Source organism: Staurois parvus, unplaced genomic scaffold (assembly GCF_062004578.1).
Source record: "Staurois parvus isolate SC_StPar_1 unplaced genomic scaffold, SC_StPar_1.0 ptg000715l, whole genome shotgun sequence".
Classification (NCBI taxonomy): Eukaryota; Metazoa; Chordata; class Amphibia; order Anura; family Ranidae; genus Staurois; species Staurois parvus.
Genome location: NW_028318511.1, coordinates 7,123,224 through 7,148,144, shown reverse-complemented (window position 1 = coordinate 7,148,144; position 24,921 = coordinate 7,123,224). Strand labels below are relative to the sequence as shown.

The following is a 24,921-nucleotide window of genomic DNA, read 5'->3' as shown; positions in this document are numbered from 1 at the left end:
ATTCAGCCTGCCCATACATGGTTTGAATATTGTCCGGTTCCTGCTGAACCAGCCGAGATTTGAACCCTCTATGGCCGGTTTTACTCAAATGAGCTACTATAAACTTAAACAGTATTTTCTGTACTTTATGAGATCAAACAAGTTTGCAAATAATATACACAAAAATATACCTTAATTAAAAGTTACATTAAAGCAGTTTTAAACCCAAAAGCAAGCATTTATTATTTATTTGAGGTACTTATATAGCACTGTCAATTTACACAGCGCTTTACATATATATTATACATTCACATCAGTCCCTAACCCTCAAGGGGTGTACAATCTAAGGTCCCTAACTCACATTCATACATACACATACTAGGGCCAATTTAGACAGGAACCAATTCACCTACCAGCATGTCTTTGGAGTGTGGGAGGAAACTGGAGTACACAGAAGAAACCTACGCAGGCACAGGGAGAACATGCAAACTCCAGGCAGCTGGTGCCGTGGTTGGGATTTGAACCAGCGACCCTAGTACTGCCAGGTGGAAGAGCTAACCATTTATCCACTGTGTGGCCGATTATATTGCAGCTTACAAATTCTGAGATGTGATGACTTTATAGGTTATCTTTTTTAGGCTTTATTTCCTTTATTTTCACTTGATGATTCTGCCAGTAAGTTTGTTGTTTTTCAACAGATCAAGATCTCCTGCAAATGTAGCAGTTACAGGGTTGAGGCAAACCATGTATCACTGACATGGGTGCTTATATTAATCACCTTTTATTTATTAATGGAAAACCTTTATCCAAAAAGGAGAAAACATTTTTCCTGTAACTGCTTGTGTAACTGCAGTGTAAGCTGGAGTTTGGCTTCAATTTATCAGTGTATCTAAATCTGCTAGTTCATCTAACACTCCCCTCCCCACAGACTGACAATGCTGTTGTCCAAAGATGGCCCCTGTGCGCCTTCATTCAGTGTGGGGGAACTCTAATACAGGATGTGTTACTGGCCAGATCACCAGGTGAAAACAGAGAGAAAGAAGCCTAAAAAGAAAACTAATGCAGTCACAACATCTAATTGGTAATATATAAAATGTTTGGGTCTAATACTGCTTTAAATTGTAATTGTGGGGTATTTCGTAATGAATATCTAAGATCCCCCTCCCTTCTGGAAACTAGCAAATGTAAAATCTAACATAAGCCTAAAGTTCAACATTTCAAACGTAATATATATTAAAAATAAATTCCTACAATGCATAACTCATACTATGAATCCTCGCAGTCAACTTCGGCTACAGGTAAAGTAAAACAATACATCAGGAAATGTATTTTCAACAAGAAAAATGTTTCAAACACAGGCTTAGATCACAACTGAACCATAACGTTAAATACCAATATAAGATGAATGCAAAATCTGTGAGCTGCCTGAAGATGAGCAAATATACATATATTCTTCCTAGTTCATGCTTCTTTACATAAAAGAGGGCAACAAAATTTGAACCTGTCTTGCTATGCTTTGCATTGATTAATACTAAGTAGAAATAAACCCCAGAAAAAAAATTATGTCAATTTTAAGCATGAGCAATTTGTATCTTGCTGAGCAAAACAAATCTATCATATTAGTGCCAATAACGAGAGTAAATTGGTCCTATGAGAAAAGCAAGTCATCAAAATATTCGACGGTGTCATTAGGTCAGGAAGCTGTTATTATTAACAGAGGTCTTGACCCTTGAACATGGATGAAAAGCTCATTTTAACATGCTGCATAAATTGCTTTTATTTTACTTACTATGGGAAGGTGCATGACATCAAATGAAATGACTGCGTAACATCGTCCGTAATGAGTTGTGCATTATATGAAATAAACTACTAAGTAGGACTGCTTTGTGGCAGCTATTCCAGTGAAGTCCCATGGCACCCCCACCGCAAGACAAGGCAAAATGTCTCGTCTCTGATGTGGCCCGTTCACACCACTGGGCAGTGTACACTGAAAAAAAGTACTGCGTGCAGTACGTTTTTCCAGCTCAGCGCAGGTCACTTCATGCTGGACGATAGAACTCTATGAAATGTAATTGTGTGACATTTCAATAAAGTTCATAAAAAAAGAGTGAACAGTGCGATGAACCAGTAACAACACAACAACACCGCACCTCACACCATGGACACACATTATTCCTTCTCCTCACCATCTGGGCATATCAGCCAGCAGATAAGCAATTTGGAAATTCCTCCCTACACCCAAACCCTACCAACAACTTCCTGACACCCTCTGCTCTTTGACTCCCCTTATGTGGGAAATCATTGGTGGAATGCAATTACAGCCCCCAGAATATGAGCTCAACTCAAAGCACAGCCTACCCCTCAGTGCAGCAACAAGAACACTAGCCCTGTATTATGCCTTCACTTCCTGCCTCCACTGGGGAACCTGATAACTCTTCAAGCGATGAGACCAAATCCACTCCTCTACCAGCCAAGATAGGCTCCTATGCCACTAACTTCAGCTCTCTTGTATACACTTAAAATCATGCAAAAAGGAGCTAAAAGCAGCAACAAACAAACTTACCTCTCACTTCATGCAGTAGATTAGGAAGCTGGGCTGCCACACTGACTCCCTCAAGGGCAAGATGAGTGACGCCATCACGGTCATTAACAGCTATTAACAAGACCTGGAAGCCCTAAGAAACAAACTCAACCAAGCCCTACTGGATCTTGAAGACTATGAGAACTGTTAACTACTTAGATACTATTTCCAACTGTGCAGCCTTCTAGAGTCTACCATTGACCTGAATTTCACTGCTATATTCCAGTGACTTGCTCTGCTTATCCCCATAGAAGTGTTAGAATTCAACCGAATTTACAGGTTTCTGGGCCCCAAGGTCCTCCACATAATAACATTATTAAATTTATATTCTATTGCACAAAATACACAGTACTTCAGACTGCCTGCAACAAACCAGACCTTTACTTTCAAGGACACTTGTACCCTTTGAGAACCTGACACAAGCTACAATCCAGTTAGTTGATAGATGAAACCCTTCACGTGGTACTCTTCTTCAATACGCTTTTAAATAAGTGTGGTTTCCCCTTTCAGCTGACTTTCACTTACAAGGACCAGATCCATTCTGACTCTATACCTCAAAAATCCAAGGATAAATTAGTAAATAAAACAAAACCTACCTTTCCATGGCCACAATGCCTGAAGCCACCATGGGATAAGATTTCCTGCCTCTACATCCACCCCTGACACCATCCAAGTGCCCAATCCCTATATTTGGATTCCCACTGATCGACCAGATTGGCCAACATTGATCTGATTCAATCACCATTACCCATTAGGACACCTGTATTTTCTGGTACATCTACAAGGGACTACTTCTGTTCCAGTGTCAGCCACAATTCTGTCCAGATCAACAGCACCAGTGTCATCTAAAACCAGCCCTAACTGCTACCAGTGTCAGCCAGAACCAGTGTCAGATTGCCAAACAGAGAAGAATGATTCGTCACTCCAGAGAACATGTCTCCACTGCTCTAGAGTCCAGTGGCAGCTTGCTTTACACCACTGCATTTAACACTTTGCACTGCGCTTGGTGATGTAAGGCTTGGATGCAGCTACTCGGCTATGGAAACTCATTCCATGAAGCTCTCTATGCACTGTTGTTGTGCTAATCTGAAGGCCACATGAAGTTAACCCTGCTCTGTCATTTTATGCGACCTACCACTTCATGGCTGAGTTGCTGTTGTTCCCAGTTGCTTCCATTTTTTATAATACCACTGACAGTGGACCATGGAATATTTAGTAGCAAGGAAATTTAACGGATGGATTGTAGCACAGGTGGCTACCTATCACGGTACCACACTTGAATTCACTGTGTTAGGAATGGACTGGCCAGCAATGGTGGGACTCACCTGCCTTTTGATCTGCAGTACCAGGGCTGGCCAGCAGGTGCTCCCAGCAATCAGAGACTCAACCTTTCAGCCAGCTAACACCTGGAACTGATGATGCTGGGGTATTTAAGGGATGGCCAGACCCACAGACTCTGCCTTGGTGTTGTGTTTCTCTTGGGCCCTGTATCCTGTTCCTGCTCTCTGTTCCTGTCTGATTCTCTGCTACCTGTCCTGATCCCTGGCTTGTGACCCTGACCATCCCTCTGCTTGACCCTCTGTACTACGCTGCTTGCTACCTGCTGAACCTGGCCTGTGACCCCGACCATTCTCTGCTTGCTCCCCCTGTACCTACTTGCCCAATTGATATTGACCCGGCCTGCCTGACGACGCTTGCTTGTATGTACTGTTATCTGTGGGTGGTTTGGTTTGGTTTGTTTGCACTGTATTATGTTTAGTATTGCACTGCGTTTATGTTTGTATGGTTAGTGTTAATAAATTGTATTGTTTATCACATATCTGAAGTCTGCGTTTCCCTGCATCAGTCACACACCTCTGGTCATACCTGGGAGCCCTGACATTACACCAAGGCCAATCCTGACCAGAAGTGGCTGCACAGGGAAGCCATCTTGGCTTGTTGATGGGAAGGATGGATCTGGATGAGGTTGAATATTTATATCTGCTAGTGTTTGATGACAGGGAGTATGCTTATCAAACTCTGAAGGAGTATACCTGGGATGAACTGCTAGAATGTATACGGCTCGCTCATGTTCTAGTAGATCAGGGCACAGAGTTCTCTGAGGTGCAGCCTTTGATTGAAGTTTGTGCTGAGTTGGTTTCATCTGGTTCCCCCGAATGCAGGGATGAATTTTTGCCACCATTTAGTGCAGACCAGGTAGAGTCCCTGGTGTGGTTATTAGAGGATGATGTGGGTTACTTTCTGGAGCGTTATTCCACATGTTCACCACAGACACTAAGAGATTGTATAAACGCAGTACAGTCATTGACCAGACAGGCTTTGTGTAAGCTCAGCTTTGTTCAACCCATACTGCAGACATGGACAGATTTGTTGCACCCAGCCTCAGTCAGCTTACAAAGACCCAGTCCTGCTTCTAATCTATTTCCTCAAAACTCTATTCCTGCATTCCCAACAGCTCCTCCTGCCCTGCTATCTACCGCATGTCAGTACCCTGTTCCCACTCGCTGCACCTATCCTGCCTTTAACCCTGTAAAAGAGCCCTCTGTAGCAACCGCTCCCTCTCCTGTTCCATCCTCCAGTTCTTCTCTGTCTCCAGCTGCTCCATTCGTTTGCAGACCTGCGTTTACTTGCAGTGCTCCAGTAGTTAAAACCAGAAAAAAGCGAAAATTCTTTCCAACCAATACCATCCTGCCAGTATCCAAACCGGTGAGCCTGCCTTCCGTGGTTCAGCCTGAAGCCTCTACTCGGCCTGAAGCCTCTACTCGGCCTGATGCCTCTACTCGGCCTGATGCCTCTACTCGGCCTGAAGCCTCTCTTCAGCCTGAAGCCTCTACTCAGCCTGAAGCCTCTACTCAGCCTGAAGCCTCTCTTCAGCCTGATGCCTGTACGCAGCCTGATGCCTCTCTTCAGCCTGATGCCTCTACTCGGCCTGATGCCTCTACTCGGCCTGAAGCCTCTACTCGGCCTGAAGCCTCTACTCGGCCTGAAGCCTCTACTCGGCCTGATGCCTCTACTCGGCCTGATGCCTCTACTCGGCCTGAAGCCTCTACTCGGCCTGATGCCTCTACCCAGCATGATGAACTGATCCAGCCTGACGATCCTATTAGGCCAGTTGACTCGATGCCCGCTGTTGATCCAGATGATCCGGTACCTGATCCGGTGCCCGCTGTCGAGCCAAATGACCTGATGCCTGGTGACCCAGTGCCCGCTGTCATACCTGGTGACCCGATGCCCGCTGTCGAGCCAGACAATCCGGTACCTGATGACCCGGTGCTCACTGTCGTGCCTGTTGACTCGGAGCCCACTGCCTTGCCAGATGACGCGGTGCCCGCTGTCAAGCCAAATGACCTGATGCCTGGTGACCCAGTGCCCGCTGTCCAGCCAGACGATCCAATGTCTGACCCAGTGCCCGCGGTCATACCAGTTGACTCGGAGCCCACTGCCTTGCCAGATGACGCGGTGCCCGCTGTCGAGCCAGACAATCCGGTACCTGATGACCCGGTGCTCACTGTCGTGCCTGTTGACTCGGGGCCCACTGCCTTGCCAGATGACGCGGTGCCCGCTGTCAAGCCAAATGGCCTGATGCCTGGTGACCCAGTGCCCGCTGTCCAGCCAGACGATCCAATGTCTGACCCAGTGCCCGCGGTCATACCAGTTGACTCGGAGCCCACTGCCTTGCCAGATGACGCGGTGCCCGCTGTCGAGCCAAATGACCTGATGCCTGGTGACCCGATGCCCGCTGTCCAGCCAGACGATCCAATGTCTGACCCAGTGCCAGCGGTCATCCCAGTTGACTCGGAGCCCACGGTTGTGCCTGGTGACTCGGTGCCCGCCGCCCCGCCTGGGGGCCTGAGACCTGTCGTTCCGCCTGGGGGTCCGGCACCCGCCACTCCGCCTGAGGGTCCGAGACCTGTCGCTCCGCCTGGGGGTCCGGCGCCCGCCGCTCCGCTTGAGGGCCCGAGACCTGTCGCTCCGCCTGGGGGTCCGGCGCCCGCCGCTCCGCCTGAGGGCCCGAGACCTGTCGCTCCACCTGGGGGTCCGGCGCCCGCCGCTCCACCTGAGGGCCCGAGACCTGTCGCTCCATCTGGGGGTCCGGCGCCCGCCGCTCCGCCTGAGGGTCCGAGACCTGTCGCTCCGCCTGGGGGTCCAGCGCCCGCCGCTCCGCTTGAGGGCCCGAGACCTGTCGCTCCTCCTGGGGGTCCGGCGCCCGCCGCTCCGCCTGAGGGCCCGAGACCTGTCGCTCCGCCTGGGGGTCCGGCGCCCGCCGCTCCGCCTGAGGGCCCGAGACCTGTCGCTCCACCTGGGGGTCCGGCGCCCGCCGCTCCGCCTGAGGGCCCGAGACCTGTCGCTCCACCTGGGGGTCCGGCGCCCGCCGCTCCGCCTGAGGGCCCGAGACCTGTCGCTCCATCTGGGGGTCCGGCGCCCGCCGCTCCGCCTGAGGGCCCGAGACCTGTCGCTCCTCCTGGGGGTCCGGCGCCCGCCGCTCCGCCTGAGGGCCCGAGACCTGTCGCTCCGCCTGAGGGCCCGAGACCTGTCGCTCCGCCTGGGGGTCCGGCGCCCGCCGCTCCGCCTGAGGGCCCGAGACCTGTCGCTCCGCCTGGGGGTCCGGCGCCCGCCGCTCCGCCTGAGGGCCCGAGACCTGTCGCTCCATCTGGGGGTCCAGCGCCCGCCGCTCCGCCTGAGGGCCGAGACCTGTCGCTCCGCCTGGGGGTCCGGCGCCCGCCGCCCCGCCTGGGGGCACGATGCCTGTCGCCTCGCCTGGGGGCACGATGCCTGTCGCCCCGCCTGGGGGCACGATGCCTGTCGCCCCGCCTGGGGGCACGATGCCTGTCGCCCGATGCCTGCTGCTCCGCCCGGGGGCCCGGTGCCTGCTGCTCCGCCCGGGAGCCCGGTGCCTGCTGCTCCGCCCGGGGGCCCGGTGCCTGCTGCTCTGCCCGGGGGCCCGGTGCCTGCTGCTCCGCCCGGGGGCCCGGTGCCTGCTGCTCCGCCCGGGGGCCCGGTGCCTGCTGCTCCGCCCGGGGGCCCGCTGCCTGCTGCTTCGCCTGGTAAACCGATGTGCCTCTGCCCGGAGTCCTGCCCGATGTGCCTCTGCCCGGAGTCCTGCCCGATGTGCCTCTGCCCGGAGTCCAGCCCGGTGTGCCTCTGCCCGGAGTCCAGCCCGGTGTGCCTCTGCCCGGAGTCCAGCCCGGTGTGCCTCTGCCCGGAGTCCAGCCCGGTGTGCCTCTGCCCGGAGTCCAGCCCGGTGTGCCTCTGCCCGGAGTCCAGCCCGGTGTGCCTCTGCCCGGAGTCCAGCCCGGTGTGCCTCTGCCCGGAGTCCAGCCCGGTGTGCCAGTCTTTGATATCCCGCCAGTTACCAGACCCGGGCGGTGGAACATTTTGCCCAGCTAGGACTGTTTGGAGCGTCCTGAGGCCGCTCCTTGGGGGGGGGGTACTGTTAGGAATGGACTGGCCAGCAATGGTGGGACTCACCTGCCTTTTGATCTGCAGTACCAGGGCTGGCCAGCGGGTGCTCCCAGCAATCAGAGACTCAACCTTTCAGCCAGCTAACACCTGGAACTGATGATGCTGGGGTATTTAAGGGATGGCCAGACCCACAGACTCTGCCTTGGTGTTGTGTTTCTCTTGGGCCCTGTATCCTGTTCCTGCTCTCTGTTCCTGTCTGATTCTCTGCTACCTGTCCTGATCCCTGGCTTGTGACCCTGACCATCCCTCTGCTTGACCCTCTGTACTACGCTGCTTGCTACCTGCTGAACCTGGCCTGTGACCCCGACCATTCTCTGCTTGCTCCCCCTGTACCTACTTGCCCAATTGATATTGACCCGGCCTGCCTGACGACGCTTGCTTGTATGTACTGTTATCTGTGGGTGGTTTGGTTTGGTTTGTTTGCACTGTATTATGTTTAGTATTGCACTGCGTTTATGTTTGTATGGTTAGTGTTAATAAATTGTATTGTTTATCACATATCTGAAGTCTGCGTTTCCCTGCATCAGTCACACACCTCTGGTCATACCTGGGAGCCCTGACACACTGAGCTCCTGAAAGCGACCCATTCTTTCACAAATGTTTGTAGAAGCAGTCTACATGCCTAGGTGCTTGATTTTATTTATATATATATATATATACACACACACACTGTATATACTGTATATGTCATAGGTTGTAGACTCTATAACTTTCACACACTCTAAATAATAATCCCCTTTTTTTTTACCAAAGAAATATAGCAGAATGCATTTGCTCTAAATGTATAATAGAAAGTAACAGGTCTTTTTCCAGTAAATGCTAAATAAATAAAAAAACAATGGTGATTAAATATCACCAAAAGAAAGCTCTATCAGTCTCACAAAATTATATAAAATCAATTTTTATACAGTGTTTCATGACCAAGTAATTGTCAGTCAATGTATCAGCACTGAATGCTGAAAAATGACCTGGACAGAATAAGGGTTTACCATACAAGTCTTCAGGTGGTTGGAGGAGATCAGTAGCACTGAGATGCAAAATAGTGTTTAAGATGCAGAGTGCTTTTGCAAACTAAATGTCATCCATTTAGAGTTTAAATATATTTTGTTGACAGTGACTCTAAATTTCACTTCTGAGTATGTAGAATTTAGTAAGGTGTTGTCATGTATTGCAACTATAAATATTAGAGCAGACTTGAATTAATAAACAACCGTGTGTTCCAGAACCCTGTTGAAAAAGTCCGGATGTGACGAAACGCGTCTGAGGCACGTGACGTAGTGACGCATTGACGTTTCAGGAAGTGCCTTGGCAGCCATTTTGGGTTCTGGAACACGCGGTTGTTCATATCCCTGGGACTTCCATTTATCACCTGGCTCTCCGTTAGAGTTGAATGACCACTGCTTTGGAGCTACCGTTGAGTATTGATGCTGTCTATATTGTTTCATGATATGGAAGCTGATTTCGTTTCTTGATGTAAGTTGCTACAATAAAATTGTGTGTTATCTGATTCAAATGCTGACCCCTGGTCTGTTTATGAGGTTTATGGGAAGAGTCTGGAGAAGATGTCATTTGGAGGAATTTCCATTCTTACTATGGATCCTATGCTGGTTTAGTTTACCTTAGGGTAATTATGCACTTTTACTGTATTGTGTGCAGTGGGTTTACTTATTGTACTGCTTTTAATATTTCACGATTGCTGTGGCACCTTAGTGTTTGCATGTGACACGTGTGGCACAATTATGAGACCTTAAGATAATACACTATGTTTAGGTTTTATCTTTTTTGAGGTATATGAAGATTTTCTGGAATTTCACCATCGACCTCTCCTAGGATCTGAGTCATTGTGAATTTACCTACAAGTATTTTTGGACTTTATTTTGGACTTTGAGTTGAAGTGATATTATTAACTTTATTTATTAATTCAAGTCTGCTCTAATATTTATTTTTGTACTTCAGGGGAAGGATTGTTAAGTGGCTTGATTGGGTTGTGTATTGGGTTGTGGTGGGTGTGTGCTGTCTCATTGTTACTTCATGTATTGCAACTGCCACTGCCACTGCTACTGATGTATAGAATTGCTGGAGAAAACCAAGTGTGGAGTGTCTATTTAGTTTTAATATTTGTGATGACCAAGATCAGTAAAAGACAATTATGGTGTCTAGTTAATTTTCTGGTGGATTCACTCTTTTCTGGTGGATTCACTCTTAGCAAGCCACCTAACCATGGCTCAGTGACCCCTCTGTCTAAATCAGTACCGGGAATCAATGAATATGACGGCCAAATAACCAGATCATAGTCTGCAGAACTTGGTGGCAGTACTAAACAATTGCAAAGCTTAGTTTCACATACCTTGTTCTAACGTTAGAGCACACTTATACAATGGTGTCTGCACACTTGGGCACTTTGCCACATATTATACCATTTACTATACTATGGCTAGTTCCCCTTTCCTATTGGCTTCTCTATCAGTGCGTATGTTTAGCAATGCGGAAAGTTGTTTCATTATGCAGTTCCATTTTTACAAACAGCAACAGTTCAGTGGCTGAAAACAGTAATATGTTACATGTCCTTCAGGCTCAGAAAAAAAAACAGGAGAAATATGATCCTATTATAAGTAATTGCAAAAGAACAGTCATTATCCATCTGAAGGAATTGTGTGTGTTGAGTGGTTGATGGAGAGTCACCGATTCCCAGGATTCCTGCCAGAATTCAGCAAAATTGACATATTAACCCTTGCCTGTCACACAACTCACTGCACAGGCTTGTAGGTTTACACAGAAGAAATAACTGCCAGTAGCCCATTTTCTATGTGAATGAATGGAGAGATGAGCTTCTAAGAGCTGCTTTTAGGCATTTGCAAGGAATTATTGCAGGTTTACAAGTTGGTCCGAGGTTGCGATTGGAGCTTAATGGATATTGATCGCTCCCAGTGACTGAGAGACACAGAGGGTAATGGAGCTTGAAGCTGCCCCAAATGGGGGCGTGATATATAAAACCATACAGCCAGAGGAAGCTAAACTGTGGACATTTTTTAGTAATTTTATTGAACATTTTATTCAGCAGCATTATCAATAAAATGAAAAAGATATACCTGCTTTTTATTGCTGTTTTTAAAGTCTTCCACGGGGCACAGTATCTAAACTACACAACCATTTATACTGCCTTACACAGCACAATTGAAGATACAGTTCTCCAGGTGTACCAAAACAGAAATGTCCCTCTATCACAAAAGCTATATATTTAGGGGTAACACACCCCAGTCAGTTACATGTATTATAATGGTAGACGTCTTTTGCGCTACCAAATAAAACCTAAAAAACTATCAATACAATCAAAAATGTTTTTTAAAAAAGCAGCAAGCACCCACAAAGTGTTTCACCGCTAAAAATGAATGAGCCTAGGTTCACACTAATGCAGTGCAGTACATCGCATGTGATTCGCACAGGAACCGCACCGCATTCGTGTGCAAATCACATACAATTTGTGTGTGGTGCAATTGGAGCCATACATTATGTATGGCTCAAATCACACTGCATCCGCACCAAAAAGGTGCAGGACCCTTTTACGGGTCTGTGCTAGAATCGGGTCACATGGGTATTCAAACCTATGCAATTCGATTCTGCACAACGCACCACATTTTGCGGACCGATTTCGGGGTGTTGTTAACATGCATACTTGCATCGGTTCGCGATTCTGATGCGGTGCGTAATTCGCACAGAAAATGCTGCGAATTCCGCACTGCATCAGTGTGAACCCAGCCTGAAAGAGAAAAAAGTGCTCCGCTAACAAGTATTAAAGATATTCTCGATAAATATAAAAGTAAAATCCTCAAGCAATCAACAATAAATACATATATAGTGTCAGTGTGTATTCCACTAAAATATCTAGCGTGGATGAGGTCCACATATAGAAAAACCTTAACACAGGTTATAAAGAATATGGGACCAATAATAAACAGTGAGACAAAAAAAAAATATATATATATAAGATGAAATTCATATAGCATCAAAACAGTGCAAAATAACAGCCCATTAGGTGAATAGCAGAAAAAAACTGACTCTTCTCCTTTACTGTGCTTGAGTGATCTCCACCATCATCAGAAATGCACACTCACCTCATACATTGACCCACATTACATAGGTCAAAAACAGCAGTATTCCTCGATGAGCCCTGGTCACTGGGAGCTCAACATCACTGAGAACCGTATAGCAGATGTCAAACATAAGTGAACAAGAGAAAGGGGATCCTCATAGTGCAGTAAACTTCATTTTATTTTAAAAAAAACATAAGAAATGCAAGAAATACACTCACAAGGGAGAAGGGCTACAAACGCCCTAAAACAGCATGGTATTTTGTTGATAACGCGTCGAATGGAAGCGTGGTGACGCCATTTCCGGTTGCGGCCGCAATCACCGCCATCTTAGTTTCCAAAATAATTCAAATTAAAAAATTCCGACTATCGACATGTTGCATCACGCATCACGTGACATCATCACCAAAATACCATGTTGTTTGAGGGCGTTTGCAGCCCTTTTCCCTTGTGAGTTTATTTCTTGCATTTCTTATGTTTTTTTAATAAAATTAACTCTACTGCACTATGAGGATCCCCTCTCTCTTGTTCACTTACTGTATGTTTGACATCTGCTATATGATTCTCAGTGATGTTGAGCTCCCAGTGACCAGGGTACATCAAGGAATACTGCTGTTTTTGACCTATGTGATGTGTGTAAATGAATGAGGTGAGCATGCATGTCTGATGATGGTGGATATCACACAAGCATGGTAAAGGAGAAGAGTCAGTTTTTTTCTGCTATTCAACTTATAGACTGTTATATTGCACTGTTTTGATACTATGTGAATTTCATCTTTTATATATTTATATATATATATATACTTTTATACTTATCGAGTATATCATTAATGCTTGTTAGCGCAGCACTATTTTATCTTTTAGTTAAAGGTATTGCATTTAATTAACATATTTTATTGAAAAAATTAATCTGACAGCCATTTCAGTAAAAAAGGAGAATCAAACTGAGCAGCGAAGCATGCACTTTTGCTGCTCCTACATCTGTAACAATCACGATATCAGTGAGACCCTCTCCCTATTACTTTAATCTAAAGTCACCAGCCAGCTGTTCAGGCACAATCCAGGCTTTCAGTCATGTCTTTTGGCCAGCTTTCATATAAACATGAATACTCAGCTTGGCCAAGGGTTTATGTTTATAGAAACGGGAGTAGCAAGGAACAGAAGGTTCTTGACAACTCTTAACATCTCCTCTTTGGTAGAAATACAAATAATAGCTATTAGATATGGCTTTCAAACCTGGCTAGTCATTTTGTTCCTCTAAAAGCTGGCTCAAGTCTGCTACTGCCAAAGACATAAACTTAAAGATTTTAAATCAAACCATACCTGTAAATTAAGTTGGTCAATACGTACCTTTCCTTCTGCCCGAGTCACTGAACACCCCTCCACTCCATGTTAGCCCTGGTTCACACAGATGTGACTTATCATGCAATTTGACAGTGTCAAATCGCATGACAAGTCGCTCCCTATGATAGGCAATGGAACTGTTCTAATCGGCGTGACTCCAACTTTGTCAGAGTTGCACCAATTTGAAAAGTCGTTCCTGCACTACTTGTATTGACATTGACATTGTGTATGAAGTCATACAGATGTCAATCAAGTAGCACATGAAGTCACACTGACATCTGAATTTGAAATCGTGCAACTTCAAGTAAAGTTGCACGATTTCAAAGTCGGATCCAGTGTAAACCCGGACTTAAATCTTAAGGGATCCCAACACTTCTGGGAGTGTCAGATCTCCTGCTGCCCCACAGCTTTCACTGAATTGGCCTCCACATCATTACAGGAGAGTGTAAATATGTGGAGGTCAGCAGGAGAAAACAGTGAGCAGTACAGGGGACCAGGAAGAATGAAACTCACAAAAGTGTTGGTTTTTAAGAAGACTGCACATGAAATGTTCCCAGGATCAGAGTGGGTAACAGGAAAGGAAGTATCTACAGACTTCTTTTACAGGAACAGCTTGTTTTAAAAATCCTGAAAAAATGGTGGGAATGGTTAGCAAAGCAATTCTCACAACAGACTGAAATTACATGAAAAAAATCATCTGTATAACTGGGATTTTGGATCCAAGTTGTGTCATATGACAAGAATTTTAGAAACAAAAAATTTCCAGAGAGCTGATATACTTACCTTTAACTGGAGGTTTGCTGTTCGGGAACAGGAATTAGCAGGCAGATTTTAACAAGGAACCATATGACCAAAGCATCAGCTGGTAACAAGGGCTTGAGGAAATTCAGTAATTCCAGAAGAAATCTATTTTAGGCGTTCGAGACCCTTCTCTTGAATCAGGCACCTCTCTTGCAATAATTACACCCCTATAAATGCCATCATTCAACAGTGTGAAACATTTATTTTACTGTGCTTAATGTGCTTTGCTATGGCAGTAGTAAAGACAGCCAAGTCACTTCTAACAAGCCCCATAGTAATCAAGGTGCTATGGCAGGTAAACTTGTATGGTGAGGCAGAACGAAAGGGTCACTACACCAAGCATTAATAGTTTAGTTTTTGCTAGAGCTCAGGTTGGGCTTGACATTTTATGAAACCCTTCATTTAAAATATGACATATAGCAACATACAACTGCACGGACCATGTTTGATCCATGCAATCTGGTTTCCTTTCCTCATCTGTCCATATTTTTCATTTCAGATTTCATTGAATTCATTTTTAGGGTGGTTATGTTCCCTTTCAGGATCCCCTGGAGCTACTGTTATGAGCATGCTCCCACATTGCAGACTGATGTAGTCACTATCCACAGCTAGATAAGAACCCCGTGCTCCTCCTAAGCCCCACGTACAAGCAGCTTTTTCCCTAGTTTTTCCTCCAGAGGTTTATTGGAAGTATGGGTAGAGAGACCGGTTGATGTTTACTGCAGGTCTTACATATGCAGTGTGGGTTTGGTGCAAAGTCACACGACAGGCAGTGATAGGGCTTTTGATGATGTTTATTGTGCACACCCTACTGCCCAGAATTTCAAAGAGTTTGCATGCGGGGACATGAATTCAATGAATTTTCATTATTTAAAAAATGACTGGGGACATATTTTTTAAAACAACATTCTGCTATACAGTATGTATGCAGGATGGACTTTAGGTTTAAAAAATTTGTAGGTGTTGAGTTCCTCTATGGCAAAAACACACAACAGGTGTTATACATGGAATAACTACTGATGAATATTTAGATGTTACTATAGAGCAGTTTGTGCCACTGAATTAGGAGCTCATCTACACAAGGCTTAGAAAACACACCTTTTAAATTTGTTTTCTTTTTTGTTTTTGTTCTTAGTTTTTTAAACTTTTTGTTTATTTTTATTTTTACCTTTTTTATATTTTTTAAATATTTTTATTATTTTTTTACTGTGTGTTTGATCTGTTCTTTGAACTTTTCTCTTCCCAACCGATCGGCAGATGAGAGGGAGCAGGAGCAGATGGAAGAGTGTAAAACTGGTCCCTCCAACCCAGCCACAACAGAGTGCACACCCGTAACCTCACCACCAGCCACCAGAGAACTGGGACAGGGCAGCTCTGATGTGTCACTGCATCAGGCATCTATCTATCTCCATAATATATCCAACTTCTATGCATTGTCTGTAACAAACTTTGTGTCTTTCTAGGCTGCTGCAGAAGATCCATATGCCCCATCTCCATCATTGCATGAGCATGGACAAGGGTGATACTAGAGGTAGTCTGAGAAGACAGCTGAAACAGAGCAACGCATCATGGAGTTGCTGGGGGGAAGTGCATCAGAAAAGGAGGACCAGAGATCATTTTTTAAACCTTTGGGCCACCATCTGCAGAAGCCTTTTTTCCATGCTTGAGGATATTGGAGGGGACCTTTAGAAGCAGTGCATGGATAATATCTAACATTGGTCAATTGTTTCAAAGTTCAGGAAATGTGTCAACTGCACTGCAACACATATCAGGTAACTTTTTCATACATGTGGGGTAATACATCCATTCTCCAATAGGGCATGGCCGCTTTTCCTCACACACGAGAAAGTGACACTTCACTTTTTCCTGAGTGTTGGGTAATGTGTCCATTCTCCTGGGGAATGGTCACATTACCTCACATGCAAGAAAATTACACTTCACACATTTTTAGGCATTGGGATAATGCATCCATTCTCATGCAGAATGGCCACTTTACCTTCCACGCATGAAAAGTACATGTCATATTTTTTCAGGTGTGTGGAGAATGGACGCCTTACCTCACACAATGGAAAAACACACAACTTTGTTATGATACTAAAGAGAAAAAAAACACAAATAATTTGGAAATAGTTTATTCAAAGCATAAAAAGATATTCTTTATTTTTAGCATGAAGACAGTTGAGAAAATGCACAGCAAACTGATATCAGGAGACAGTAAACTACACATATTGATCCAGCCAATCCATTCGCCCCTCTGGGGAAACAAAGAAATCAGCAAATTGATTTTGAATACTAATGACCTGCAGTGGATTGTACATCCATAAACTGAGCATCCTGAGCGGGGTGTGGGGGCACAGGTTCATAGGAGCCTCTCTCCCTATCAGTTAGCAGCAGGCCATCACCACTTTGTTTGCATTTTCAGCATCCAGTTACATGCAGAAAAGAAGTACACATCATTTAGCAACACATAATCCAAATGCACACTCCACAACTCCACAGGCACAGCTCAGTTAATATTTACATATCTTTTGCTTGTAGCTAAGTCCACACCCACTGTAGGAACATTAAAGCAATTCTAAAAGTTCTTTTTTTTTTTTAATAACAAACATGTCTATACTTACCTACTGTGTGCAGTGGTTTTGCACAGAGCAGCCTGGATCCTCCTCTTTTTGGGTCCCCCTTAGGGCTTTCTTGGCCCCTTCCACCTGTTGGGTGCCCTCAGAGCAAGCAGCTTGCTATGGAGGCACCCGCTGCTCCGTTTGTCCATACACACAGAGATGTGACTTGCCCCCCCTCTTCTCTCCTCATTGGCTGACTGCCTGTGATTGACAGCAGTGGGAGCCAATGGCTTCCGCTTGCTGTCTCAGCCAATGAGGAGGAAGAGATCCGAGACAGCCAAGGCTGTCATTCACATCGCTGGGTCGCGATGGGGCACAGGTAAGAATTGAGGCGGCTGGGGGCACTCTTGCACACAGAAGGTTTTCTACCTTTATGTATACAATGCATGAAGGTAAAAAACCTTGAACCTTTATAACCACTTTAAGTTCTCAGTAAGTCCGAAAGCCCCATCATTACAATGACAATCAGCAGACTCCACTCCATTGTGCATGGGAGAGGCTTCTTTGGGGGAATCCTGAGATGTCCTTCATATAGCTGATAACCCATCAGGGACTCTGGGAATATTCTTGCATCTCTTTGACTCACATAGGCTCCCACATCAACAGCTATGAATAGAAGGTTGGCATCCACCAATCCCAATAGGACAATATAAAATTATTTCTTGTAGTTGAAATACCTTGATCCTGATTATCAGAAGGGACGGGCAATGCTCTGATGTCACACACTGCACAGCTCAGACAGGAGAGCTGAGTGTAATCTGAGACTTGAGTGGAAAGAAGGGACACCCCTTCCCCTACACAGTCTCATAGGGAAATATGTACAGTTGAGGCTGCCAATCACAGGCTCTGTACTTGAGTTCCCCTGTCCTGTCCTGTAAAATTCCTTGGAGTTGGCACAGCCTGTCAGAAATGACTTATGCAAATAGCAGACAGAAATCACACTCAGTGGTTTCGATTGACGTAAGTACACACTATAGAAGGATATGCTTTGTTCTTTTTTCATGTCAGAGGTTTTCAACCACTTTAATTACTGTATGTATTTATTTTATATTTAATAAAATGTATCCTTAAAACTAGTTGATTTAATAATTATGCAAGTCTCAAATTTCAGTCTGATAATATTTTCAAGCCCTGTCAAAGGTAGCAAAGATCTAAGGATTAGAGAATTAAATAGGAGACTCTCTTCAAATACAGTATTTGATAGTGACACTGTCTCTAGTAGCATAATTATGGAAGAAATATGGGTCATAGGGACAGCAGAAATATTCTTGACAATTTTTCATCCCAAGTGGCTAGAGACTTCCCAGGAGGAAACATTTCATCAGTTTGATTTTACACTATTCCATCAGTAATTATTCAATAGCTATCCTTGTCTTTTCATATTGTTTCCTATTTTAGCTATTCTCATAATTTAACAACAGCCAAGCATTGTGCAGGCATCATCTTCAAAATGTTGTACTGACTGCAGGAGCTTGCTGTTATGGTTTTAGACACACTGATTTTGTAAGCTTTCTCTTCGAGCCCACGATTTGCTCTTTATGTTGAGGTGAGAAGGCTAGGCACGCACTAATGGCTGGATAATCCTATTCATAGACCTTGCCAATATACAGTGCAAATAGATTCTTAATACCCAAGGGCAGAAAGAGAATGTCTGAATGAGCCAAAATATTTTGGCTCCATGTAAATGTCGAGCAATGGAATATTCTTGCCTAGCGTCATCTTTTTAACACTCCATACATTCTGGTAGTCCACATTACTTGCTGTCAAATATCTTTTTTAATCTTATTTATGCACATCAGTCTGCATATTTAAATTATGCAAGCTACATACACAAAGTCATCTAACAGTCACCAGGATGCATACTGTAAAGTCTGATATCATTATCTAAAGAAGCAACACTCATTTAATTTATTTACTGTCTACAGTAAAAACTGACTAAAGATTTTATTGTATATGACTTTCATTCATTCACTTCCTCAATTAGCTCGACTCACTCATTTCCCTTACTCAGAGCACATGTGCTGTGTTTACCCACCTAAATACCAATGTACGTATATATACGGCCTCATATTGAAATGGTTATACTAGGATCGTGGCTACAGCTACAGTCATGATTCTGGTATGTTTTGTTAGAGCAAGAGAGTCTCTTTTTTCGTATAAGTGTTTTGAAGGGATATACACACGATCACTATGGATAATTTAAAGTTGGAGTAAACTCTTCTGTAAGAAATAAAAAAAGCATGATCTTTTTCCCTAGCCTCCTTGGCAAGGCTGGGTTCCAGAGCAGCCAACAACCAAGCACCAGTGCTGTCATGTGGGAAGAAAGAAAGGAAGTTGTATTGTCCCCATACCCCATATATATTATTGATAATAGATCTGGATTCTGGGGTTGACACAACTCCAGTGTTCAAGCGGCACCCCATGGCTGAAGAGGAACATTGTGGATGGAAGTAGCAGTGGAAGGGACAGCACCTTTATACTTAATAAGATCTGACACCTGCAGCCTCCTGTGTTTGACATCCAGTTTTGCAAGTCCTCTCTCCCTGGTCACTCCTGTACAGTAAAGCTTCATAGAAGTTTACAGCTGGGAAATGAAGGTAAAAGAGCCCAATAGAAATCTGTGGGGCTCCACTGTAAAATCTTGGTCAGGTAAAGAGGACTTGCAGTGCTATATGTCAACAAAAACAACCCCTTGCCTATTAACCCAGAAAATGGGCTATTCCAGTTTGACAGATTAGACTCCCATTGATTAAAATGGGGTTCAGGTTGTCATACAAACTTGTTTGCAGTTCTCCAAACCCTACTCAAACCGAACTCAAGGCAGTTTGACTTATCACTAGTGCTAAGAATGATTTTCAAGTATTTTTTTATTGAAAATATGACTTGACATACTTTTGTGCAGCTATCATGGGCTTCACTAATACTCTCTTATAATTGTACAGGTCCTGTGTTTTCAGAGAATAAATGGATTGCGGGAATCTTGTAATAACTTTCAAAGTTGCAAATGAAAAACTGAAAATTAAAAGTTGCACAAATGTGAAAGTCTAATGGCCTAAGAATGACATACTGACACCCAGGGCACTAAGATATAATGGCTAAGCACCCCTGCTTTAGTGTTTTTGTATTTTCTCTTTTTAAATATTTACTTTTTCTACATTAAAGCAGAAATCCAGGCAAAATTTTTTTTGGACCTTGCAGTGGGGCTATGCCTGCACTGCATGGGCCATCTGCCCATTTTTGTCTAGGGGTTATAAGAGTGAAGATATACTTACTGAATCCACTGATCCTCGGAGCACAACACAGGTCCCTGCCACTTCTTCCCCCCTGCATACTAGCCGTCTTGTGAATGGACTGTTCCTGACGTTATCATGCCCATAGACCGGCTCCGGGTATCAAGATGCAGGAACAGTCCACCACTGGACATGGGGAAGTGCGGTTTTCCAGAGGATTGGAGAACGGAGTGAGTACAGTAATACATCAGTTCGCAAACTTAATTTGTTGCAGGACTCTAGTCGAGAACCGAAGCAAATTTTCCCATAGGGTTCAATGTAAATCAGGTTAATCCGTTCTAGCCCCTGCGAACGTGGTCGCGAACCGAATTTGATTACAAACTGAATCAAATTTTCCCATAAGATTCAATGAAATAAGGTTATTCCGTTCTGAACTTTATTTTTGTTTGTTTTTGAACCACAAAAATATGAAACAAAGTACAGTACAGTATGAAAAGATAGAATACTAAACTTGCTTGAGACAACTTCTGGCTTTGAAGACAGGAAGGCAGGTGGGCGGCGTTTATTGTTTGGAGGGAGAGTCCCCCATCCATAAGGACATTGGGGACATCTCCTTCAAGGGTTTCCTCTCGTCTTTGTCTCTTAACTGCAGGCTCAGTTTTGGTGAAAAATATGTCCAATGTCACTAGTCTTTTCCTGCGCTGCATAACCCTCTGGAACTAAGAGACCACATTATCATTCATCAGATTCAACACTCTGTTTGTTACAGTTATGTTGGGGTGATGCTTCTAGTCACCTTCATTACCACTCTGCACATTCTTTTTAACAACATGCTTGCTCTACATATTCTTGTCATCTTCATTACTGCTCTGCATGTTCTGGTCACCTCCAATACCGCTCTGCATGTTCTGGTCACCTCCAATACCGCTCTGCATGTTCTGGTCACCTCCAATACCGCTCTGCACGTTCTGGTCACCTTCATCACAGCTCTGCATGATCTGGTCACCTTCATTACCACTCTGCACTTTCTTTTCAACAACATGCTTGCTCTACACATTCTTGTCAACTTCATTACCGCTCTGCACTTTCTTCTTACCACCATGCTTGCTCTGAATTTTCTTTGGAGCCATACTGGATGTCCAGCACAGTATGTACTAAAAAGCATACAAAACAACTTTACAGCAAGTGTGCACAGGGATGTACAATACAGTACTGTACAGTATGTGCTAAAAAGCAAACCAAAAGGCTTCTCAGTACTATAAGTGTCTTCACAGTACACTTTCAGAGTTTTTCTGTGACCGCGATCTCGCCTACAGGAAGTCAGGACCACATGTCAGAGCAGGGAAGATGGCCGCAGCCCATGTTCATCAAATGAAGCGGCTTTCGCGAACTGAAGCAAATTTTTGCAAACTCTTCTGTTCGCGATCCGAGTTGCTCGTGAACAGAAGCATTTGTGAACTGAGGTATCACTGTATAGCTTTTCCACTAAAGCCCTGGACAAAATGAGCAGTTTTCCCATGCAGTGCAGGCACAACCGCACTGTATGGAAAAATAAAAATTTTACATGGAGTTCTGCTTTAAGTCCATAAAAAAATATTTATCTCACTTAATATCTCCATTAAGTGTCCCATGGATCAGATTGCTTTGTCTTCTTTCAATGTCAGTTATTCTCTGTTCATGTGCTATGTGCATTTACATATCCTCTTCTCTGTCCTATTTTCTCTTTACAGTGACAAATGTTCTCTGCAATTTCTGCATTCCTTATCTGTCTTATTTAGTTTTTTGAAGGTGATAGAAATTTACTTTACCAGGTAATTTATGCAATAAAATACTGTAGACATAATGCACACTACATAGAGTGAACTCTTTATTTGGTTAAAATGATAGTTAAATACCCAAACAAATAATCAGGTGTCTGCATCTCAAGTCAATAAAGCAAGCAGACATTTGTTGTTCAGCCAAACATTAGAATATGGACAATGCATGATCTAAGCAACCTAAATGGTGGGATGAGTGTTGCTGCAAAATTAGATGGTTGCAGCATACCACAATTGTTTAAGCAGGTAGGTAGTCCACAACAGCAGAACTGCATCTCTGAAAGAACGACACACTGCACCTTGAGAATAGGCTACAGCAGGGGTTGGCAACCCATCAATCATGGAGAGGTGACAGGTAGATCACATATTCACCAAACCTCTGTCTGAAGTGCTCCCCTATACGCAGAGTGACGCAGGAAAGCAACATAGCTGTTGATCCCAGTCAGCCAACCTCCTGCGTCTATCCCAGGTGCTTGTAGGTGCCCTTACAGTGAGCCAGAACAGGTAGCCTCTCATTGCTGCTTTCCTGCAAATGTGGAGGGAGGGAGAGCAGAAAGCAGGTGGGGGGAGGGGGGGTGAAAGAACAAATACAGTATTACTCCCAGCCAGGGGATGTAAATACTGACATACAGAGAGTACAGGTAGCTAAGCACAGTGGACATGTCTGCACTCTGCATTAAAAACTATTGACCTCTGAACCCAGCACTAGAAAACTTTAGACCTCTGAACTCTGCATTACATACTACTGACCTTTTCTGAACTTTGCATAATAAGCTATTGACCTCTAAACTCTGCATTACTTAGTAATGGCATTTAACCCTTTTGCTGCCAGAGCCGTTTTTGCATTTTTTTGCAAACATTTTTAAAAAATCATTTTAGTCCTGAAGATTACACAAAACCACCAAACATTAAACACTGCTCAAAGTCAATTAAACTCATCAAGTCAATTAAACTCCTGGGATATTGATCTGGTCAGTTAAGTAGCAGAGGAGGTTGTTAATCAGTTTCAGCTGCTTTGGTGTTAATGAAATTAACGACAGGTGCACTAGATGGACAACAATGAGACGACTCTCAAAACAGGAATTGTTTTGAGGTGGAGGCCACTGACATTTTTTCCCCTACTCATCTTTTCTGACTGTTTTCACTACTTTTGCATTTGGCTAGGGTCAGTGTCACTAATGGTAGCATGCGGCGATACCTGGACCAACTCCTCCAGGATGGCATATCAATATGTGCCATTGCTAGAAGTTTTGCTGTGTCTCCTAGCACAGTCTCAAGGTATGGAAGAGATTCCAGGAGACAGGCAGTTACTCTAGGAGAGCTGAACAAAGCCGTAGAAGGTCCTTAAGCTATGAGCAGGACCGGTATTTGCTCCTTTGTGCAAGGAGGAACAGGTTCAGCACTGCCAGAGCCTTACAAAATGACCTCCAGCAGGCCACTGGTGTGAATGTCTCTGAACAATCAGAAACAGGCTTCATGAGGGTGGTCTGAGGGCCCGACATCCTCTAGTGGGCCCTGTGCTCACTGCTTGGCACCACAGAGCTCGAATGGCCCTTGCCATTTAACACCAGAATTGGCAGGTCTGCAACTGGTGCCCTGTGCTTTTCACAGAGTAGAGCAGGTTCACCCTGAGCACGTGACAGACATGAAAGTTTCTGGAGAAGCCGTGGAGAACATTATGCTGCCTGTAACATCATTCAGCATGACCATTTTGGTGGTGGGTCAGTGGTGAACTGGGGAGGCATATCCATGGAGGGACTCACAGACCTCTACAGGCTAGACAATGGCACCCTGACTGCCATTATGTAGCGTCATGAAATCCTTGGACCCATTGTCAGACCCTACGCTGGTGCAGTGGGTCCTGGGTTCCTCCTGGTGCACGTCAATGCCCGGCCTCATGTGGCAAGAGTATGCAGGCAGTTCCTGGAGGATGAAGGAATTGTTACTATTGAATGGCCCCCACGCTCGCCTGACCTAAATCCAATAGAACACCTCTGCAAATACCATGTTTTGGTCCATCTGACACCACCAAGTTGCACCTCAGCCTGTCCAGGAGCTCAGTGATGCCCTGGTCCAGATCTGGGAGGAAATACCTGAGGACACCATCCATCATCTCATTAGGAGCATGCCCACGTTGTCAGGCATGCATATAAGCACGTGGGGGCCATAAAAACTACTGAGTACCATTTTGAGTTGCTGCAATGAAGTTTCTAACACACACATCACATCTAAGGATTGCTAAGCTGCAATAGATTAATTTTTATTTTGGGGGTTAAAATAAACTTTAAATTTACTCCAAGGGGAGAACGGGTATGACCAATGTTTAGCTCCCTGCATACTGCAAGACAGACCTATCACTACCACCAGATAATCTTATAAAATGCCATAGTCTTGATGATAAATCTCATTCATGTCCTGGATCCAAAGGGACTGTTGATCGTATTATATATTTCGTGTTTTATACTAAACAGTTAAAGTGGACCCGAATCAAAAAGTGAAGATGTGCTCGGTTACTCTTGTTGATCTTTGCTTTCTGCTTCTACTTGTTTCTAGTAATCAGATCCCCAATCATCAAGGGGGATGACATAAGGACACAAAGTCCTGCACCTCTACCAAGATAGCAACCTTCAAGCAGAGACATAGTGCAGAACAAGGCATAAAAAGTCAGCAATTGAAAACAATGTAAAGAATTATTTTGAGGTTAAAAGTGGATTCTACTCAGTACTGAGTTGAATTACCTAAAAAATGGCTCATGTTTGCAAGTTACAAAAACACTACTTTGTAAAGGCGCTACCGGGCATCCTAGAGAAAAATATATGTGTCAGAAATTGTAGCTGATTTAATAAGACCAATATGTTATTTTCTGCCAAATATTTTTTCTCATTTGTCTAATTATTTTAAAGCACAGTTGGACTATAAAGCTGACACTGATTGAAATTTGTCTGGTTCAGGAGGGACTGATGAATCAAGTCTCATGAGACAAGATCAAATTTTGTGTCC

At 44.5% G+C, this 24,921-nt stretch overlaps 1 protein-coding gene across 11 annotated transcripts in view; it reads right to left on the bottom strand.

Annotated features, from left to right (window-relative positions):
- Window positions 1-24,921, bottom strand: part of TSPAN4 (tetraspanin 4) — a 1,204,586-nt gene that overhangs the window by 274,575 nt on the left and 905,090 nt on the right. The window lies entirely within an intron of this gene.